The sequence below is a fragment of the Carettochelys insculpta genome, chromosome 9 (assembly GCF_033958435.1).
Source record: "Carettochelys insculpta isolate YL-2023 chromosome 9, ASM3395843v1, whole genome shotgun sequence".
In the NCBI taxonomy this organism is placed as follows: domain Eukaryota; kingdom Metazoa; phylum Chordata; order Testudines; family Carettochelyidae; genus Carettochelys; species Carettochelys insculpta.
Window position 1 is genome coordinate 55,955,230 of NC_134145.1, and position 24,044 is coordinate 55,979,273.

At 44.8% G+C, this 24,044-nt stretch overlaps 1 protein-coding gene across 2 annotated transcripts in view; it reads right to left on the reverse strand.

Moving 5' to 3' along the window:
• The window catches only part of C9H1orf21 (chromosome 9 C1orf21 homolog), a 187,135-nt gene that overhangs the window by 64,692 nt on the left and 98,399 nt on the right, over positions 1-24,044 (reverse strand). The window lies entirely within an intron of this gene.

The window sequence follows — 24,044 nt, forward strand, 5'->3', positions numbered from 1 at the left end:
TTTTGTACCAGTACATTTCAATAAATGGAAAAGCAGCTGACTGGGGAAAAAAACATGCTGCCTATTAACAGTCAAGCCCTAAATGATATAGACCCTAGTTAACTCAGAGTCTACTCTCCTCCTAAGACCCACTCTGGAAAAAAAACTCTAGAAAAGAACACTTCCAAAAGTGACTAAAAAGTAAGTCTCATGGGGAGCCACCAGCAAAGAACTCTGTTGTCTCTGGAATTTGATCCAAATACATAGGCACCTGGGATCCAAATCTAGATGTGTAAAGCACATCTCCTTTATTTAGGTTTTCTACTAAGTTCAAGTGTTGAAGTTTTCTATCATTCAAACCTTCAAGCTACTACTGCCATCACAGAGTCTCCCTGGGAAAATGGGTCTCCTGCTGTGAAACTCTGTAAGCTTCCCATTTGTGAGAAGCTATTGTTTCACACATTTCTAACCTATGTAATGAGAGTCCAGAGTAACTTAAATGCTTATTACTACTACAGAAAGAAAAAATGAATCAATTTTAAAATATAAAAATAGTGCATAAGATGAGGATTACAGAACTGAAGAGAATTTGGAACTAACAAAAAATCAACAGCAGCGTAGTCAACCCCACCAACAGGAGGGGCAAAGGGGGCAATGGGCAAAAGAGCAAGGCTGAGGGACGGGCAAGAGAAGACTAGCCACTAGCCATGCCCCTTCTGCCTGAGGCCACACTCCTCCTGAGAATGTAGCGCCACCCTACTCCCACACCTTGCCCAGAGGCCTGGTAAGTCTATGGGATGCCCTGAGTGTAGTGTTTTATGGGATCAGGATGAAAAACTGAGGAATTGTATTCTGCTGCAGTAAAGTCTATGCTTGTACTGAGAGGAGGAGGAACTCATTCATGTATGAGCCACTGACATGTCCAAAGCTAGCATATCCTCATCTAAGACCAAATCCTGAGAACCGTGCATAAATAGAGACAATAGGTACCAGAACCTTTGAAGAAGGGGGAAGAGAATGTAGCCCAGGTCAATGTGGTGGTGTAATTAAAATACTGCATCAATATCCCACAGAATACAACAGTAACCTTAATAACCTGAATACAAAAAGGAAGCAATATTATAATATGTAATGTATAATTATAATATGAGCAAATGAAAAAGACAAGTTTAATTCTAATAGGAATGTTAAAATAGTTAACTGGTTAAACAACAGCATTTAACCAGTTAACTGTTTTAACCTAGGTCCTCTGCTACAGCTGCAGAGTCCTGCTGTCAGCCCCAGTACAGCAGTGGGGTTCTGCTCTGGCTAGGGTCCCATCGCAGTCAGGGCTGCTCCAGCTAGGCATGGCTGGCTGCCACTGGAGTGAAAGAGAGTGAATCAGAGATTAGTTAACCAGTGTGCATGCCAGTAAGCCTCATGCTCACCAGTTACCTGGCTAAATTCTAAATGTCAGGCCTGCATTTTATTTTGGCACTACTATGTAATTCACAACCATAAAAAATGCTTCGTGGACTGTGAACTCTGGTTCCCAAAGCCACATCTGGTCTTTTGAGTGCTTTTACTCTATATTATACAGATTTCACTGGAGATACCAATGTTCACCAAATTGAGAGTCCTGACCAAAAAGGGAGCTGTAGAAATGTTGTTAGGTTCTTCTAGGCAGGCCACAGTATTGCCACACTTACGTCTGTGCTGCCTTCAGCAGTCGCAGCAGAGTGGCCACTGGCGGCTGGAGAGTGGCTGCTGGTGGCAGGGCACCCAGGTCTGAAGGCATCACCCAACCAGCAGTAAGGCGGAAGTAAAGGTGGCAATACTTTACCACGTCATCCTTACTTCTGTGCTGCAGTGGTCAGCAGCTCTACCTTCAGAGCTGGGATCTCAGCCAGCAGCCATCATTGTCTACCTGCCCCACTCAGAAAGCAATGACACCGACAGCAACAGTGCAGAAGTAAGGGTTTCAGTACTGCAACAGCCTCCTACAATCACCTTACAACCCCCCCCAACTCCTCTGAGTCAGGACCCCTACAATTACAAAAGCATCAAATTTCAAATTTAAACAAATTTCCATGAAATCATAAAATTTACTATTTAAACTCCTCTAAGCATCAACTTGACCAAAATGAACCATAAATTTGATATGGCCATATTCACTGCACTCCACTTGCATTTATCATTTCACTAAATATATTGAACTATTATTACTGAACTTTATTATTACTGAATTCCAACCTTCAATTCTGTAACATTACAGTCAAATCATCCACAATTATATACAATGCATACCGTGTACACTCATTCATACGCTGACATTTTTGGTAAAAAAGTGAAGCATCAAAGAGCAGGCATCTGCTTACCAACAAAAATCAAAGGTTGCTCATTTTAAGTTCTATTGAATTGAGTATTGAATATGTTGTCATTGTAGATCTGGGGTGGCAAACTTGGCTCCCATCCTATCAGAGTAAGCCACAGGCAGACCAGGACATTCTGTTTACCTGAAGTATCTGCATTCCTGGCTCATGGGATCTGTGGGAAACAGCAGCCAGCACATCCTTCCTCCAAACTATCACTGGACAGAAATAGGAAGCTATGGTCACTGGGAGCTGAGGGACTCCATGCCTGCAGACCCTCCAGGTAAACAAAACTTCCTGGCCAACCAATGGTCCCTCCTGACAGGTGAGCAAAGCTTGCCAACCCCTGAAATATAGGGTCAGCTTCCAAAAGAGTCACACAGTTGTTGACATTTTTGCTTATTTATCTTAGGAGGTCGGCTTATAAATGAATGGGTTAATAAATGAGTATATGCAGCAATACTTGAAGTTGGAACCTTATGTTGTAAATCTCCTTGGAAAAATACATCAGCCAAATAAACACCAACAAACAATTTTGAAGGGAGGTAAATGTGCCCCCATATGAGAGCTATCATAAAAATGTTTTTTGTTAGCTTTATTTACAAAATAAATAAATACATACATACATACATAGATTTTAGAAAACCTAAAAACCCCACCATTAACTTGCTGTACCAGAGAGAAGGAATATCATCTCTATTAAGCAAAACATGTAAACAGTGCAATTTTGATTACACAATAATCTAGGCTTGCAGTTGATATCTTGGAATGCAGCTGATCCGCTCTCACAGTGGATCTTGGCCTTTTGCAGTACAATCATGTTTTTCCCACAGTGCTTATCTATCTATGTTAAAAGGCGAGTAACGAAGCACAGCCTTTGGGACCCTGCCTCAACAAAGCAGATGCAAGGACAGGCTTAACTTTAAATGAGTGTAAATCCCACTGAAGTCTAAAGGAAGTTTAGTCCAACTAAGACTAAAGTAAAGACCACATGATTTGGCTTTTATAAAAGGTTCAATACTTACTCCTTCCCAACATTGTTACCACAGGACTGTGAATTGACATAATATACGCGGAGGAACGAGAATCATACTGCATAGTCTCTTTTGTTTTCTATGTGACATATCTCATGATGAAAAAGTTCTTTGCAATGTCTGTGTCATCTTCGGCACGCAAAAATCTGACACACGGTAGCTACTATATATGAGTTTATCCATGCTTTTTTTTTTCAGGGGAAGAAAAAAAAAACAGAACAAAAAAATGAGGAGCCAGTACTCACCAAGCTCCCAGCCAATCTTGCGGCTGAGGCTGCCTAGGTGCTGGTCCCAAGTACCAGCACAAAACAATCACCGAGTTTATCTGTATACTGTCCAGTCTCTCTCTCTCTCTCTGTATGTGTTACAGATTCACTGTTTAATTTAACTGGCAGATTTACCCAAATCCAAATGAACTTTCATAATTTTTTTCCATTTCCTTCCTCATATTCCTGACTATTGAGATGCATGCCTCCGTTGGCCCAGAAGAAAGCCTTTTCAATTCTGTGGCATGACTGAACAAAATGATTAGACATAATGGCTGCATCTACACTACAGTTCTGTTTCAAAAGAAAGTCTTTCGAAAGAGAACATCAAAAGATGGTCTTCTGAAATGGAGCGTCCACACACACCAGTGGGGACTGAACATTCAGTCCATTCTTTCGACAGGCCTCCAGCACAATTTCGAAAGAGAGCATCCACATATGCCAGGGTGCTCTTTCGAAAGAGCAGGGGCAGGAAACGCCAGAGTCAGGGTTGCATAGTGGACGAGCCCTTCCAGGGCTGCCGCCCGCTGCCCCCTTAAAGGGCCCCCTGCTCCATACTTCAGAGCCTGCACAAGCCAAGGGCCAGCAACCCTGTCCCCAGGCAGAGCAACAGCAAGAGAGTGAGAACGAGACATCGGAGGTGGCATTCCAGACCCCCAGGGACCCCAAGCAGCAACCCCCAATTGCAGCTGCGGCCAGCGCCCCAGCTGTGGTCCTGGCCACTGTGCTGCAGTGGCTCCAGGTGGCCAGCACAATAGCCACTGTCCTGGATGCCATCCTCAGGGTGCAATGTCCCCAGCCAGTCCCCTGGGTCATCTGCTGTCTGTGGAGCTTCCCCACAAGCAGTGACTGGTGGGACCAGCTGGTGCTGGAGGACTGGGGTGATGACCGGTGGCTACAGAACTTCAGGATGACCAAGGGGACGTTCCTGGAGCTGTGCCACTGGCTGACCCCAGTCCTCGAACACCGGGACACACATCTGAGGCCGGCGCTGCCCCTGCACAAAAGGGTGGCCATTGCCCTATGGAAGCTGGCCACCCTGGACAATTACCAATCCGTTGGCCACCAGTTCGGGGTGGGCAAAGCCACCGTCGGGGCCATCCTCGTTGAGGTAAGCCATGCCCAGCTCACACCTAGACTGCATACGGGAGGCGGGGGGTCAGCCTAGCAACGGGCACCGTCAGGAGAAGAGCAGGCACTCTGGGGACAGGAGCAGGGATGGGGACAGGCATGAGAGAGCACCCCAGGGATGGGGCAGGGATGGGCATAGGCAGGCAAGCTGCATCCCACCCCATGCTCACGAGCACACCCCCTATGCCCTGTAGGTTGTCCGGACTACCAACAAGGTGCTCCTGAGGCAGCTGGCTCATGTCGGGGACCTGGACAACGCCATCCAGGGATTCCAGGAGCTGGGCTTCCCCAACTGCTTCAGGGCCCTGGATGGCACCCCCATTGCCATCCGGGCCCCGGAGCACAGCCGCGGGGCCTATGTGAATCGCAAGGGCCACCATTCGGTGGTCCTGCAGGCCTTGGTTGATGCCAATGACCAGTTCCACGACATCTACGTGGGCTGGTCTGGCTGTGCACACAACATGAGGGTCTTCCAGAATTCAGGGCTGGAACATTGTATGGCTGAGGGGACCTTCATCCCCCAGTGGAAGTTCCCCATTGGGGACATGACAATGCTGCTCTGCATCCTGGCGGATGCGGCCTACCCGCTGCAGGCCAGGCTGATGCGGTCATACATGGGGCTCACCCAGCCAAGCCAAGACCTTTTTAAATGAGTGGCTGAACCGCACCCGGAATACCGTGGAGCGGGTGTTCGGCCACCTCAAGGGGTGTTTTAGATGCCTCTACACCAGGCTGTAGGTGGGCCTCCCCAACGTCCCGGCAATGGTCAGGGCCTGCTGCACCCTCCATAACCTGGTGGAGGCGAAACACGGGCCCCATATGCAGGGATGGGCCGCCAGGGCAGGGCACGGGTACAAACAGCCCCCTGCCAACCCGTGCCACCAGGCCCAGCAGGATGGGGAGCATGTAAGGGAGGCCCTGTACCAGGTCTTTCAGCAGGGACCACGGTAACCCCCCCTACCCTGCACACTCCCCCCACCACCTGCACCCTGCACACACACTCCCCCACACAAGCACACTTGCATGGGGGAAACAGGTTAAGCCATAGAAAATAAACTATTTGCTTAACAAAACTGTGTCCCTCATTTACTAGGGGGAACTATATACTTGCGGAGGGAGGGTGAACGGGAAGAACTATTTACTTGTGTGGGGGGAGGGTGAACAGGGAGGTGGGGTGGGGGGGCGTCACCCCTCCACGGGGCTCGATAGCTGGGAGCCCCATTGCCAGTGGCCTGCCCCTTCCTCCCTGTCTCCGGGGGACCTGCTGGGGCTGGCAGCATGGCGAGGTAGGGGCATGGCTCAGGGATGGTCCCCCCACCTGTGCTGGGCTCAGCATGGGGGAGAGGGGGCCAGCAGCTCGACCTCCAGCTGGCCAGCATGGTGTGGGCCAAGCCGACAAGGCTGGCTGGGGGCAGGAGGGGAGGGAGCTAGGGCCTCAAGGTCAGCTTCTTTGGAGGGGGGCTGTTGTAGGGGGAGACAGGGGGATGGGGGATTGGGGCAGGGAGGGGGAAACACTGGGGGGGGCAGGGGAGGGGATGAACAGGTGACGGGGGCACGGCGGATGGTGGAGGGGTGACAGGGAGGGTGTGGGTGCGGCCCGTGATGGAGTAGCGGCAGGGGCCACGTGGCCGACCACAGCCTGGGTGAGGGCGTCCAGGTTGGATGCCACCCACTCCCATGCCTGCCGCTCCATGGCAAGCCACTCCCACACAATACCCGTCAACTCCCTGAGGGTGGCCATGTGGCTCATGTTCCCTGCCTCCTCCTCCCTGGCCTGGTGGCACTGGCGGAGGGACCGCTGGTGGCTCTGTGCTGTCCCCGTCCGGAGCCTGGGCTGCTCCCCCTCACCCTCCGTGGTAGGGCTCCCTGGGCCCGTCATGGGGCTGGTCTGGCTGCCAGCCACTGTAGCTGTGGAGACATAAGGGGAGAGGAATGGGCCATTAGTCCTGGTGAGGGACCCCCTGAACTCCCCCCACCCCAGCCATTCCATCCCAGTGGTTCCCCGTCTGGTTTGTGGGAGCACTGGCTCTCCTCTGCCCCCCTCGGTCCCTCCACAGCCTGGTGACCCATGGTACTGTCCGGGCTGCATGGTGCTGAGTGCCACACGTCAGCCCTGTGAGGCCAGGGCAGTGGGGCCTTCTGGCCCACCCATGCCCTGGGGCTGATGTCCCTGTGGGTGGGCAGCAGCCACCACAGGCAGGACTGTGTGCCCCCTCCCCGGCCCCATGGCCGCCCACATACATGGTACATACCTGTGGGTCCCTCCAGGCGCTCAGGCGACGCACTATCTGAGGGGGCCAGGCTGGATGGGCCCGAGGGGACTTCAATGATGAGGACCCCCTCGCTCGAGCCCTCGTCATTACTGGTGTCTGGGATCTGTGGCAGCCACCTGCGGGTGGCTGGAGGTCTGGGGCATTCCTCCCCTCGGTCCCCATCCCCTCCAGCTCCATAGGGGGGTCCGCCATGTCAAGAAACACAGCCGGGGGTTCCGCCTCCTGTCAAGATGTTTAAAGTAGGGGCAGCTGGTGGGCGCTGCCCGACTGCCCAGCCGTGTTCCAAGCCTGACAGTAGGCCTGCCGGAGTTCCTTCACTTTGGACCTCACCTGGTCTGGGTGGGGTGACCCTGGCCAGTGAGGCCCTTGGTGAGGCACTCAAACGCATCTGTTTCGGTGCCGGACCCCCATCTGCTTCAGGACCTCCTCATCTGCTCAGAGGGTGAGGAGGTCCTGCAGCTCAGCATCAATCCAGGAGGGGGCACGGCGCCTGGGGGGCTGGCTCTCCTCCTGGGAGGGCTCCCCAGTGCCCTTGGGGGGTCTCTGGGGTGGGGGGGAGGGTCAGGGGCGCTGGCCATGGTGCCAGGGAGGTCGGTAGGTGGGCTGGAGCATCGCTTGCTGGATGGCTCCCTACTGCCTGCACGCTCTCAGCTTCCTGCCTGAGGCCTTCTGGGAGCCTGCATCCCGAAACAAGGCCGGACACTGGAGTATAGAGCTCTGCTTGTGCTCTCAGTGGTGCTACCACCTGCCAGCTGATCCCAGCCATGGAGGACCCGCTCTTTCAAAAGAGTGGGCTGGGGAGTATCTACACTTTCTCTCTTTTGAAAATATCCTTTGAAAGAGGGTGCTTTTCCCATCCTGGGAACAAAGGACTGACTTCAAAAAATGGGGGAGTTGCTCCGCAGCTTCTTTGAAAGAACTTGGTCTTCTGATCCTAATTTTCAATGTACTTGCAAGTGTAGACACACCTTGGCTACGTCTACACGTGCACGCTACATCGAAATAGGCTATTTCGATGAATAACGTCTACACGTCCTCCAGGGCTGGCAACGTCGACGTTCAACTTCGACGTTGGGCAGCACGACATCGAAATAGGCGCTGCGAGGGAACGTCTACATGCCAAAGTAGCACACATCGAAATAAGGGTGCCAGGAACAGCTGCAGACAGGGTCACAGGGCGGACTCAACAGCAAGCCGCTCCCTTAAAGGGCCCCTCCCAGACACACTTGCACTAAACACCACAAGATCCACAGAGCCGACAACTGGTTGCAGACCCTGTGCATGCAGCATGGATCCCCAGCTGCAGCAGCAGCAGCCAGAAGCCCTGGGCTAAGGGCTGCTGCACACGGTGCCCATAGAGCCCCGCAGGGGCTGGAGAGAGAGCGTCTCTCAACCCCTCAGCTGATGGCCGCCATGGCGGACCCTGCTATTTCGATGTTGCGGGATGCGGATCGTCTACACGTGCCCTACTTTGACGTTCGACTTCGAAGTAGGGCGCTATTCCCATCCCCTCATGGGGTTAGCGACTTCGACGTCTCGCCGCCTAACGTCGATTTCAACTTCAAAGTAGCGCCCAACACGTGTAGCCGTGACGGGCGCTATTTCGAAGTTGGCGCCGCTACTTCGAAGTAGCGTGCACGTGTAGACGTGGCCCTTATGTGTTAACAAGCTGGAGAAAAGGTAATGCAAAATGCAGTTATGTGCTGAACTCTGAGGGAATCCCCACTCCCAAAAAAAAAAATACTGCCTTTCCCTTTCAAAGGATATTCTTTCTTGCAAATGAAAATTAAAACCCCACTTACATGACTTAAAAGAAAGAAAAAAGAAACCTCATATTCTGTTTAATACTTTTCAATTGCACATTTACAAGAGAAATTGATTTTTACATAATAGCTGCCTAGTCTAGTGTCATTAGTTAATTATCCAGAACTCATAGCTCACATCTTATCAACTTTTTATTACATGTGTGTGCTATAATACACTGAGAAATGTGAACAGCTTTCTTTACAGCCTGAGTAAATGGATTTTATGCAGGAGACAACGCTGAGTCAGAAGTAGTAATTGTCTTCCTTTTCTCCCAGCTATGAGGCAGTGCCTCAAGTGCCCATACAGTCAGGGTACATTAACATTTCACAAACAGAAACAAAAACAAAATGCAAGTGCATCTCAGTGGCTAATGCGATAGGGCAAAAATAGCAGTGCAGCTCAGATTCTGAGACTTACCCTCTGGCTGGTTTCAGAGCCCAAGCTCCAACAAGAGTGGGAATATCTAAACCGCTATTTCTTACTCTGTTTGCAAGTCCTGTAAGACTGAGTCAGCAGACCCAAGCTCTAAAACTTGCTGCAGTGTTATTTTTTCCAATGTAAATGCACCCACACACTACAGTTGCTATAATGAACCTGTGCCATGAAATGTGTGTGGCCATTGGTTCCACGGAAGATGCCAATAGATCCAGGGAAGTGATTATTCCCCTTTATTTGGCCCTGGTAAGGCCACATCTGGAGTACTGGTCCAAGTCTGGGTCTCCCCCATTAGAAAAAGGATATGGATACACCAAAGCGAGTTCAGCAGAGGGCGACAAAAATGATTAGGATGCTGGAGCACGTGACTTATGAAGAGAGGCTGTGGTATTTGGGCATATTTAGTCTACAGAAGAGAAGAATGAGATGAGATTTGCATAGCAGCCTTCAGATACCTGAAACGGGGGTTCCAAAGAGGATGGAGAAAAACTGTTCTCAGTGGCGGCAAATGACAGAACAAGGAGCAGTGGTCTCAAGTTGCAGTGTGGGTGGTCTAGGTTGGATATTAAGAAAAACTATTTCATAGGAGAGTGGTGATGCTCTGGAATAGGCTACCTAGTGAGGTGGTAAAATCTCCTTCCCTAGAGGTCTTTAAATCCTGGCTTGACAAAGCCCCAGCTGGGATGATTAAATTAGGATTGGCCCTGCTTTCAGCAAGGAACAGGACTCAGGACCTCCCGAGGTCTCTTCCAACCCTATGATCCTATGATTCTAAATCAGGGTTCTGCGAAGATCATCTGCCACCCACAGCATCAGGGTGAACTGATTTAAATCACTGACTTAAATCAATACGGAGAAAACCTTCATTTAAATAATTTTAATTGTTTTGTATTCAAACTTTTCAATTATTTTTGCAAAGATTGATTCTCATTGGTTTATAAACATGTGAATGTGCAACTAAATGTAGCCTTTAATTTAATGTTCCTTTTGGCTAACAAGGAAGACCATATCTATGCATATTCATTTAAGTAATTATAAAGTTTAAATTTGTTCAGAGCCTTACTTTTTATTTTTAATAATGTCAGAAAATATTTAATGATAAACTTCTGAGATGATTACTTTTTAGTTGCGATTTGTATCAATTTCCATATGCATGGATATTCAAATTAAGTTAAAAGTACACAAAACCAGAAAATTATTTTTTATTAACTACTTTAAACGTGTTGGACAAAAACAAGCTTATTGGAATATATTTTATATTTTAAACTAATTCATTTGTTAAACAAAGGAAGTGCTATTTGTAGTCAGTGAACTGAACTGATTGTTTCCCATCTGCACGTCCTTCAAGTTTTTAGAACTACAGGTTGAACTTCTCTAATCTGGCACCCTCAGGACCTGACAAGGTGTCCGACAACAGAATTTGCTGGACCACCGGAAGTAAGTATTGTCAAGCAGCACCACTAACACTTTTGCTGCTTACTGGGCTCTTAGAAGATGTTTAGAGGCAAATTACAGCTAAATAACAGCACAGAACACTGAGAGACAGGTCTGGTGGATTTATACAAACTTTATGGGACCACAGGAAACTTGGCCACACCCATGATAAGTGGTCGTTCAGCTAACTAAAATCATACTGAATTACGGATGTTGCCAGATGAGAGTGTGCTGGACTAGAGAGGTTCAACCTGTAGTATCTCTCTTCTCAAACCTAGTTTTTATTCACAGATTGACAGAAGAAAACATGTTTTCATAGTTTTTCACCTTCTAATCAGTTTCTCAACACTGGATGAACAAGTCATCAAACTGAAATAGGTGAACAAATTGAAATGAAATATTCTCTCACATGTGCAAATACAGCTATTGCTGTCAAAAACTGGTTCAGCACTTCTACAAACATTGGTTCCAGATGCTTAGCCAGTGACTTCCACCAGTTCATTTGTTTCACATTCTTTGAAACTCTGAAGCAAACATGTACTGCTTAATTTTTTGTATGTACATGCTCTTCATATATCAGCAGGGGTGAGCAAGTATTTTATGCTGAGCCCCAACCTGTCTAACACGGTTCAAACCAAGGGAAATTTTGGTTACGTTCATATGGAGAAAAAAGAAAAAAAGCCCTTTCAGCATGTGTAAGAAAATAAGAATGTTGAATGTAAAAAGTTTATTAATCAGTATATATGTGCATATGCATATATAACACAGTAACATACATTAACATTTCTAATGAGATGGACGAGCCTGAGACCCAGCAGCCAATCTTGCTGCTCCCACCTTATGAAATTTTACATGTCCCTGAGAGGGCCTACCCCCTACTCGCACACCCCTGGATTACAGTACAGTAGTATGGTATACTAGTACAGGTGTTACATCATAAACTGCTATTTTCAAATTTAATTTTAAATATCTTGATTTTAAAAAAACCCTGTATTTAACTAAATCAAAAATCCAACTCAAATTAAAAAATGTTTTTATTAATTTTCCTTTTTTATCTACCCTATACAGCAAACAGCCTCTATGACCATCTATAGAGAAAGCCTTCCTCAGTTCCTCCTGGAATGCTGCACCCAGTACAACGGCCATATTCTAAGCTGCAGACAGGGATCAGGATTTTACAGCACATGCATCGATAAACTGTTAACACAGAATGAAACAGGACATGCTCTGGGGTCTCAAAAGACACAAAAAGGGCAGATAAAATAGACAGTGTAAATCTTTCTTTTTTATTACTGAATTTTCATCCAGTCTATTTCTCTTGCTATGGATTACTAATCAAACAAACCAACTTGGCTTCCTGGTTTTATTGCAACAGAAAGCAAAGTCTGGAAATGAAGCTACTCATAATATTAGTAACTATTTGTCAGAAAAAGAAATTCAGACCCAAAAGAGTTTACTTTTAAACAGGATAATTTTAATGGAAAGCAACTGGTTTTCAATTCACTTCATGGTACAGTAAGGTTACGACATTTGTGACTTCAACATTTGCAAATTAAATTATTTGCAAGCAGGGGGGTTGCCTGGACTGCCACAGAGGCTGGAACTGAGTGGCTCCTTCCCTCCCCCTTACGAGGCAGATTGCCTAGACCCGCCATGGCAGCATCTGCTGGAGCTGAGTGGCTCCTTCCTTCCCCCTCAACAGGGGGATTGCTTAGTTCCAGCAGCACCCAAGGGGTCAGGTGTACATGCTGACTGTGAATAAGCAAGCTCAGGAGCCAGGCAGAGGGCAGCGGCTTCCCCAGCCCAACACATGTGCGAGAGGTCGGCACATGCTAGAGCCACCTGGGGCACCTCAGACATCTTGGGCTGCTCTGCGCAGGGAGCCTGAGTGCTGAGACAGTCTCCCCCAGTCCAGCCACCTCTGTCCCCAGGGTGGTGCTGCACCTGTCAGGGGCTGGAGCTGGAGCTTCTAACACAGAGATGTGCATGTGTGCATCTCAAGGGTTTACTGTGTCTGGAACATTCCCAAATTCAAGCGTCCCTATCCACTGGCATGTAACCCTCAGCATACTGCCAGACAGCATTCCAGCTGCACGAGGTCTTGTCTTGCAGAAAGAATGTCGCGACCCTACTGTATTAGCAAGAGTGTTGTAAACAAGATATGAGAAGTAATTCTTCCACTATACTCTGCTGATGGTGCCTCAACTGAAGTACTGTGTCCAGTTCTGGGTACCACATTTCAGTAAAGATGTAGACAAATTGGAGAAGATCCAAAGAAAAGCAACAAAAATGATTAAAGGGCTAGAAACCTTTGAGGGAAAATTGAAATAATTAGGTTTGTTTAATTTGGAAAACAGGAGACAGAGGGGACATAACAGCTTTCAAGTTTCTAAAAGGTTGTTACAAGGAGGGAGAAAAATTATTCTGCTTGACCTCTGATGATGGGACAAAAGGGAATGGGCTTAAATTGCATCAAGGAAGCCTTTTTATTCAGACTGCTGACCTGGCAGCAGTGCCATTTTTAAAAGGCAGCTGGCCGGCCCCAAGCCACATGTGGCTCCTGCCACTGCCACCACTCCCTCCTCCAGTTCCCGTACAGTGCGGCAGGGGGAACTCCCAGCGCCCTGCCATGATGTATGTGAGCAGAGCTGGTAGGGGGTCACTGTGGGGAATGCTGGCTCCGACCCTCATGAGGGTTTGTCTCTGCATGGCCCCTGTAACGAGCAGTCCCCACGTGCACTCCTTCGCTCAATCCCGGAGGAGCAGCCCCACCGAGGGCGTCAAGCCACTGAGCATGCTGCTGAACAGCATTGCGCAGGCTGCCTACTATGGGCAGGCAAGCATCACCAAGGAGCTGCTGTGGGTCCAGCTCTACCCTACCCCAAGGCGGTACCTCAGAAGTTCCGTGCCCTACTCGCCAAGATGAGCGGCATCCGCAAAGTAGCGGTGACCGGACGAGTAGATGATGGATGGCGGGGCTGGGCTGGGCTAGCCTGGGGCGCGAGGGGGGGGATGACGGATGGGGAGGACAGACAGACAAGCTGGGCTGGAGGGGGAGTGCACAGTTGTTGGGACAGATGGACAAGCTGAGACGGAGAGGCAGTGGGAGAGTCAAAACGGACATATGGAGAAGTAGGGCTAGAGGGATGCGTGGGGAGATTGGGTCTAAGGCTGGGGACGGTTTGGGGTTGCTGGGGTGGGGTTAAGACTCAGAGTGGAAAGAGGTGGTTTGAGGCTACAAGGGGTTTAAGCCTGGGGTTGGAGATGGTGGTGGTTTGGGGCTATTATGTGTTTGGATCACGGAACACACAAAAATTGCCACCTGAGCCCTCTTACAAAAAAAGGGTGGACGTCCCTGGTTTAGATGGTGCAGGGGACTGGACTTAACTTCTCGAGATCCCTTCCTGTTCTAATATTCTAAGATTCTATCTAATAAATAAGAAATAAATCATTTACCGTCATCCTAAAATAATAAACTTAAGATAGGAATAAATATAAATTCAGCAATGTAATTGGTTAAATAAAGACACACAAATATAGTGCAGTGCCAACTTCACAGCACTGAAGTGTATCACGGACCATGAGCTAACACGTTCCCCATAAAATCTGATCTCTCACACGCTGCTAGGAGCACCCAATTCGGAAGGCTTGTAGCAGAATCTTGGCCCAGCTGGGGGGAGACTGGATTTGTCTTTCCCCAGCACAACTGCTCTCAGCAGAAGATAAGACCACCCATGGATGTGTCTGCTTGCTGCAGCAATATCAGGGCTCTGATGTATGCCAAAAAACGGCTTGTAGAAGTGGGTTCAAATGCCTCCTGCTGCTGGAAACACTCCAGTGGTCATGGTGGGGTCCTATCTGCAACTCCCAAATAGCCAGAACCTGCTGTTGCTCCTCACAGATGCTTGTGCAGTGGAGTGGGAGATGAGACCCACCTTCAAGTGATTTCCTCTGCTTCAGAAAGCTCTGGAGCTGACTAGCAGTCCTGCTAGTTGCTGCTCCCAGACAACGCTTGTAGAAGTGGATCTGATCGTCCACTGCTGTTGGGAGTGTCCCAGACTGGGGGTTCCTAGCTGTGAGTCCTGGCTGGCATGTGGAAGGACAGGACTTCCTCTTCACCTGCATGGCTACTCTAGGATGGGGAGGGGAGATCAGACCAAAGTACCCTTTGAGATTGGGACCCACACTGTTACACCACCCCACAATTTTAGATGGACACACCTGAAAACATGAAATGGATCAATTTTAAAAACCTCTTGCTGTGAAATTAATCACAATGCACCATGCCTTTGAGAGGCAGGGAGGGAGGGAGGAAAGGAAGAAAGAAGGAAGGGTAAAGAGTATTCTCCTGGCTAGCAAAAAAGTAGTACCAGATGTAGTGTAAAATCTGTATTTATGTAATTGTAAACTAAAATGTATAATAGCAGCCAACGAGAATCTATGTTTCGTTAGGAAAATAATGTTAAAAGTATAAATGCAAAACATGATTAGATAGATGATTTTAAAAATGGTTTCCTACTTGCTGATTTAAATCATGATTAAAATCAATGCTTGAGATAAACGCATCCTTATGTCAGATCATTCAATATTCTCCATTGGCAAAAGATTACATATGTAAATATTCATATTGAAAGGATCAGAATTTGCACAATTTGAGAGTGCAAACAAACAAAGCGTATAATAGAAACGGTCTTACCTCCCTAATTTTGCATTGCTGTCACAGCTCCATAATAGAGCATCTGCTCATGCATGAGATATCTATACTGGTTCTCTCACAAACAACTATAAATTTGTTAACGCTGATATTCTGTCTTTAATGTAAAATGACTACTTAGGAAGATAAACCTATCAGTCAAGTTGCAGATCATTAAAACACAACACACGACAAATATACACAGATTAACACATAATAATTGGATAGATGAGGACCCATTGTTGACAAATGCCTTTCACTGATATGTTGTCATAAGTAATCTGGTTTTCTGGTACACATACAGCACATCTTCCTAGACTAACAAACAAATGTACAGTAAAAAAAAACATATGCAATGTCAACATATTAAAGAATCACTTGCTAGAGGCAGGTAAAAATGAATATCATTCCATGATGAAAGATAAATGTGGCTTTTTAGGTAATTAGAATGTAATCTGATGTAAAAAAAGGAAATATGTGCTCAGTAAAGAGCCTTGCAATCTACACAGAAGAATATAGTCAGTTTCAGGATAGCTTTAAATATACTGGAAATATCCACTTTGAAACCCTTGACATACACAACAAGAAGATGGTTACTCACATAACCGTTGTTCTTCAAGATGAATTGTTCACACACATTCCAATTTAGGTGTGCATGCACCATGTGCACAGACATCAGAAAACATTTCCCTAGCAGCCATTGTAGGGTCAGTCAGGGAGCCCCCAGTATACAGTGCTATATACGATTCTGCTGACTCACACCTCACTCAGTTCCTTCTTGCCAGCTACTCTGACAGAGGAAAGGAAGGTGGGTACTGGAATGGAGGTGAACAATGCATCTCAAAGAACAACAGTTATGAGAGGTTAGTTGCCATCTTTCTTCTTCAAGTTATTGTTTAGGGCAGTGGTGTCCAATAGGAATTCAAAGATTGCCACACTTGTGCTTGTTATCCTTCCATATTCACCACACTATATTATACAAAACTTTATAGATCCAGACACTCCCAGCCACCCTCCCCGTTCTAAATAAATGCTACAGCCCTCCCCCAGACCCAGGCATCCCCAGCTCCCCCATTCTAATTCAGTGCTGGTGACTCACCAGAGCCACCACTGGAGCTGCTGCCACACACTTCTCCCACCAAGCAGTGGGGTGGATGGCACCCCCTCCCCCCCATTTAGCGCAACACAGTGTCCTATGCACTACATGTGGTGAGTGGCAAACATATTGGACATCCCTGGTTTAAGTCAATTCCAATTTAGCTGAATCCCAAGCTTCCTCCCCTCATCCCCCAATGCTCTAGGCATTATAGAACTGCCTTGCCTACAGCCATATCATTATGGGCTTACTGATCAGTGGCATAGTGGGCTGTGAATGGAGGACCTAGTAGCTGTCCTTCACATATCCTGAATGGAAACCTGGATCAGGAAGGCCATAAAGGATGCCAGAGCCCTTGTAGAATGTGCTGTAATTGGTGCAGGAATGCAAGCTGATTTGTAGAACTTACAGATACAATCTGTAGTCCACAAAGAGATATGCTGAGGATAGAATGGGAGGCTCTTCATGTGGCCCGAGACCGCTACAAAGAGCTGCAATGACCTTCCAAAGGGCTGTGTATGGCCATAAAATGCCAGCACTCTATGCACATACAAAGAATGCAGAAGCTGCTGCCTCAAATTGGTATGAGGTTTTGAGTAGAAAACAAGGAGGAAAATGTCTTGACCCAAATGGAACTGAGACACCACTTTGGGTAGGACGACCAGGTGTGTTCTTAACACTATGGCTGGGTCTACACGAGCCCCTTCCTTTGGAAAGGTGCATGTTAATGAGCGGGTTTGAAAGATGCTAATGAGGCACTGCAATGAATATGCAGTGCCTCATTAGCATAATGGTGGTTGCAGCAATTCGAAAGTGCGGCTTTTTGAATTGCGCGCCACCCGTGGAGACGGGACCTTCCAAAAGGACAACCCAGTTTTTGAAAGCCCTTCTTCCTATCTGGTGTTAGGAAGAAGGGCTTTCGAAAACTGGGGGGTCCTTTAAGAAGGCCCCGTCTTCACGTGCGGCGCACAATTTGAAAAGGGGCACTTTCGAATCGCCACAGCCACCATTATGCTAATGAGGTGCTTCATATTCATTGCAGCACCTCATTAGCATCTTTCGAACCTGCTCATTAACATGCCCCTTTTGAAAGGAAGGGGCTTGTGTAGACACAGGGTATCTTTCTTGACCCATCTGTCCATATTTCATCATTATGTATAGATATAGTCACAGTGTGATACATACAACTGGGGAAAAAAAACCCTCCAAAGTTGTGAGCTCAGTTAGACTGGACAGTTCTGGAGAAACTGAAGCTATGCCACATGGTGATTGGAAGTGAGAGCCCCATACATCACCATTTCTGTTTATCTATGTTCCCACTGGTACCTCTGGAAATAAATTAACTATGGTATTTCATATAACAAATTCCCATAGAGTAGCCTATTATGAAAATGCAGTAAGTTAAACCATAAATACCCTTCACCATTATACAAATTAACCAGTGTATCCTCAGAGATGTCTTACGTACCCCCAAAAGTACACATACTACCTTTTGAGAATCTCTGCCATAAGGTGTTCAGGGCAAAGACGTGTGATAGCTAAAGTGCTAGTGGTAAACTGTATACATAGTTTACATATCTACTATGTACTTTAAAGAATTTGCCTGTTTGATCAAGGACTCCTAAATGGCAAGAGCTAGGACCACTACATTCGGTATACAGCTTCCTCTTATCATAACTTAAAGCAACGGAAAGTTTTGGTTGCACCAGAAAAACAAGATGTGTCCAGAATTGGATTAATTCTCATAAAAAGAATCATCGAATCAAAAACAATCCTCAAAACTGACATATCTGAGCGAATGTTGAAAGAGACTGAACCAAGATGAGCCAGAAAAATAGGATGAACCTGGAACAGGATTGCATCTCAATAAACCTTACAGAAAAGAGATATAATGGATAAACTGGAGTAACCCTACGTTTTGGCACAGCCACATCAGCTCTTAAAGTCTGAAAACGAGAAGAAAATGTTAGTGGCAACCAAACTGACTATAATTTACAACAAAAAAATGAACAGAAAAAATGTAATAATCCCTTTTTAAAGAAATCAAAAATAAACCTTATCATCATAAAAAACAACACTGTATTTTTGAAAAATATAATAATTTAAACAATGCATACGCATTTTCCTTTTATTTTAAAAAAATCCTGACTCAAGTTAAGTAACCGAGGAATGCTGGCTAAAGCTGCTAGTACATATATATTTTACACACACCCTTATGACAAAAATAGATAAAAATAATAAATATCCAAGCAGTTTTTGTATTTAATTGGTAAAAAAATCAAGTGTTGGGCAGAATCATTAACGTAGGCTATTGTCATGTACTGTGTGTAATAGTCTATATCAGGCGTGTCCAACCTGCGGCCCAGAGGCCGCATGCGGCCCTGGACAGCTAGTAATGCGGCCCCACAAGATCGTAAACTTTTAACATTATTATGGGATTTTTAGCGATATTTTTCAAGACTCGATTGCGCGGTACTCGAGCGCAGACTGCGTAGGCGACAACGGAACGCTGTGTGGGGGAGGGCACAGCGCAGTGCTAACTTTGCCTCCCATGCCCACCACACACAGTCAGTCGAATCAAAACCTGCGTGTCAGATGTTATATGCGTTTGTGCGACTTGGCGAGTAAAACGCAACGATTACCGATAATATGTGTGAGATAATACGACGTGTGTGTGCCTGTGAAGACAGGCATTTATTGTTATTAACCCAGCAAACAAATGCTAAGTTTTTTTGCTGGGAAGCAGACATGTAAGTTTTCTTATTTAATTATTGCACTTGGGCTTGTTGTATTACTTCGTAAAATAATTTAATAAGTTAAAATAAGTTAAAATAGTTTTTTAGCAGCTGTGGCGGAGTAAGTACAAAAATGAATCAAATAGTTTTTCGCTCATGATATTGATATAATTACATATACAACATCGCTAATACTAGAAAAATAAATGATTGCTTATTTATTAATTTCTTTATCCGAGCATGGCTTCAACGTCATGTCAAAAGAAAATAGAACCAAAAAAAGAAAAATCGTGGATGAAGGAAGAGTGTTCAACGAAAAATGGACAGATGAATACTTTATTGTCAAGACAGATAATAAGGCACTATGTTTAATTTGTAGGGAAATCGTGTCAGTTTTCAAAGATTACAATTTGAGAAGACATTATATGCAAAAACATGCTGCCAAATTCGATGCATATCAAGGAACGTTTCGTAAAGACAAAATAGTGGAACTGAAAAAAAGTCTGTCATCTCAACAATTTTTTTTAAAAAAAAATTACAACTCAAGCAGACTCTATTGTGAAAGCTAGTTATGTGGTAGCAAATCTGATTGCAAAAAAATCAAAACCATTTACTGATGGTGAGTTTATTAAGCAATGTATGGAAAGCGTGGCAGATATAATTTGTCCTGATAAAAAAACGGATTTTTCTAAAATCAGTTTGTCTCACCAGATTATAGCCAGGCGAATTGAAGAAATAGGAAAATCTGTCGAAAGAGATTTGGAGAGTAAAGCTGCTAATTTCAAATTTTATGCTTTGGTGATAGATGAAAGTACTGATGCTACAGATACGGCTCAACTTGCCATTTTTATTACGGGTATTGATAACGAATACAATCTCACTGAAGAAATGGCTTCTTTGGTGCCATTAAAAGACACAACTAAATCTCTTGATTTGTATGAAGCAGTAAAAATTACACTAAAGCGATTTTCTTTAACTTTTGCCAACATATCTGGTATAGCTACTGATGGCGCCCCGGCTCTGGTTGGTAAAAAAGAGGGACTTATAAAACTAATAGAAGACAGTGCAATTGCCGCCGGCAACTCACGTTTGATGAAATATCACTGCATCGTACATCAAGAAAATTTATGCGCGAAAGCTTTAAAAATGGATGATGTCATGCAAATTGTCATCAAAGCTGTGAATTTCATAAGATCCAGGGGATTGAATCATCGCCAATTCCAGGAGTTCCTTAAAAGTATGGATGCTGATTATGGGGACATCATTTACTTTTCTGAAGTAAGATGGCTAAGTCGGGGTAAAATGTTGAAAAGATTTTATAATTTGCGAAATGAAATCACGTCATTTATGGAATCAAAAGGAAAATTTGTGCCAGAATCTGAAGATGAAAAATGGCTCACAGATTTAGCATTTTTGGTGCATTTGACCGCTCATTTAAATGAGTTAAACATGCGTCTTCAAGGTGAAAATCAACTTATCTGTGCTATGTTTCAAACCATAACAGCGTTCAAAATGAAACTTAAATTATGGCTAGCTCAAGTTATGGCAAATAATTTTATGCATTTTGATATGCTGGCTAAACACAGTCCTGTGAACAGTGAAAAATATGCAGCCTTGCTTTCCGTTTTGATACAGGAATTTGATTAATAGGTTTCAAGATTTTCGAAAAAATCATCAATGTTTTGGTATATTTGCGACTCCATTTTTGGTCAACATAAATACATTACCTGCGAATTTTCAAATGGAATGTATAGAGTTGCAATCAGACATTCAACTCAAAGAAAAATTTGATCATGTCTCTTTACTAGACGTTTATAAGTCCTATCTTCCCAGAGAAAAATATCTCTCACTTCACAATCACACCTTATTCATGTCATCGCTTTTTGGCAGTACGTACATTTGTGAACAACTTTTTTCAAGGATGAAGCACACAAAGAGTAAAATTAGATCAAAATTTTCTGATGAGCACCTTGAGAACTCACTAAGAATTGCAACGACTTCCATCGAACCAGACATTGATGCATTGGTTTCACAAAAACAAGCTCAAATATCCCACTAGTTTTATGTTTATATTGCCCTCTTTTGTTTTAATGTTATAATAAAAAATATAAAAAAAGGAAGTTTGTTATTTATATACATTAACTATATTATATATTTTATATGCGGCCCAAGACAATTCCTCTTCACTCAATGTGGCCCAGGCAAGCCAAAAGGTTGGACACCCATGGTCTATGTAAAGAGAAAGGTGCAAAAAAGAAGAGGAAGGGATTTGTGAGATGCACTTTGCCACTATTGCAAACATACTGAAGAAACACAACGCAATTGGCTACAAAGAGGCAAAAAGCAAACATGCTGAAAAGAAAAGCCAGACAAATCACTATTACTTGTATAATAAATTCCACGAAATCCATCATGATATAAGAAAGAAGGCAGAAACAGCCCTAAACAGAAAACAATTTTGGGGGTGGGAAAGAAAGCATTTTAAAAGAAAATATGCCACAGGCATTCTTAAAAGGCAAATATTCTGAATGACGTTCTCCATCTGGAAACAGCTAATTATGCTCAAATGCGTCACACGGTTACCATGGCAACATAATAAAGAAAAACAATGCTCATTAATAATGATAGGGATGATAAATGAGCCCGTCAACTTATAATATTGATACTATTACAACAAAACAGAGTATAAGAAAACAGTGTGGAGAATTGCTTTAGGACTTGTACATTCCTGTATTGGTGACTAAGAGAGACAGTTAGCAGAACTGTAGTGATACAGGAGTATCTGTGGTGGTGATGATATTATGTTCTGCCTTCGTCAATAAAGGGAATGAATGTCTTATCCCCCAAACACACCTGTACATGCTACGACTTTTGGGAATGTATCTTACTTATTAAGCCCTATAAAAACGTAGAGAACTTCTATACGTTGTCAAAAGCTTAAATACTTCTGGGTGCAGTTATAACCCAATGAGCTTGGCTGAGCCCAATAACCCCTCATGAACTGACTATGCTTCCTAATGACGTTCAAGTGCTGACAGCTCATCCTTTAAGCCTAGTAGCAAGAACAGCATGATGACTGCTCAATGAACTCCATACATAAGGCTGCACCAGCAGACCTGGTTCCTGGTTTGGCCCTTGCTCCTATGAGTACCTGCTTCCTCTCCAACCTAGCCTTCACCTTCTTCAGTGCTCCTGATTCAGGGCTCCAACTACTGGCTTGACCCTGACCATAAATCCAGTTCTGGTCTCTGATTCTGACCACTGGCTTGTCTCCTGTCCACGACTCCAGTTCCACCCTCTGATTCCACTCTAACAACTAGGCTACATTTCTGTTCCAACCTTTAAGTAACACCACCTACACCACGGCATGTGACACACATTCAACAACGCGCTTTCATTGTAGGTATGTCAGAATGGCAGATTTGCCTGTACCCTAAAAAATCCCGACGTGGGTTAAGAAGTCTTTGTTCTTTATTTTTAGTGATGTACTGCGTGTTAGACACAAAGCATGTGGTATTATAGTCACAGAGCTGAGAAGAAGTTTCTGAAGCACACCCTTATTTTTCAGTGCCACACATTTTCCTCAGTGTCTATTGCATTTATGTCAGAGGACATTGTAAATTCTATCTCTCATCCCTTAAAACACAAATTACTGTTCTGTAAAATACAAACCTCTTGTCCAACACATTGTCAGGCAAATTCCCCTATCCTGTAATTATTCCTGCTGGATGCTGTAATTATTCCTACAGCTATGTTCAAGATGCACACAAGGGATCAAAGATTCACAATTTCTCAGCTACAAAACATTTGAAAGCTAGAGCCCTATTTTGACAAATGACTGTGGTGTTCATTCTAACAATAAATGACAAACACCAAGAAAGCTTCTGGCAAGTCTTCATTACGTGAAACATACATATCAGTAAAGTAAGTCTCTTCACTGCTAAAACCAAATATGGTCACCTAACACATGGATGTTAGTGGAATGACACCAAACCAGTATAAGCTAGTAAAGATCAGAAGCAGAAGAGTTAAACACTTTCCAAGACCCATGTACGAAGTTCTTCAAGTACGATGATGCCAACCTGACAATGATCCTCTCATCTATTTAGCAAATGTGTGACAGGACACCATGACAATTAGCCTCAATTCTGATCTTTGGAATAACTCAATGCAGATGAATTGTTCAATCTTGATTTCACTGTGGAAGCTAATAACTGAGTTTGTGGATTTCACAAGGTGAACAAATATCTACTAGAAACTATCTGGATCATGAACTTTCTGATGACCAACCTCATCCATATGTGAAGACCAATTCCTCTGAGCCATCTAGTCCCTTATCAATTCTACATCACAATTATTATTGTCCATTCTAATTATTTTTAGTACTGTGTGATACTTAATGAATCTAAAATAGGTCCACGGCCAAAAGCCAAAGATACTACTGAAGTGAAGATGGTAAGCAGTGCTAGACATTTAAAGAGAGTATAGTTGCACAAATAAAAACATTGCAAACAAGCTAAAAAGTAATCAGCAGTAAAGCGGCTTGGAAAACTATAAACAAATACTGGCTTCTGAACCACAAACAAGTTTCTGGAAAGACTATTACACAGTCTTTTGATTTCTACACAGCTGAGATAGGGCTCTCATAAGAACTTTGTATTACACACTTGACTAACAATACCACTGAGGTTCATTATCATCATATTACAGGTTTTAGGAGAAAAAAAAAAAAAGGATCAGCCAGTGTGATTGGCTAGCCAGCATGGAGGACAGTTACTGAATTAGACAGAACATGGTCTTGTCCAGCTTGG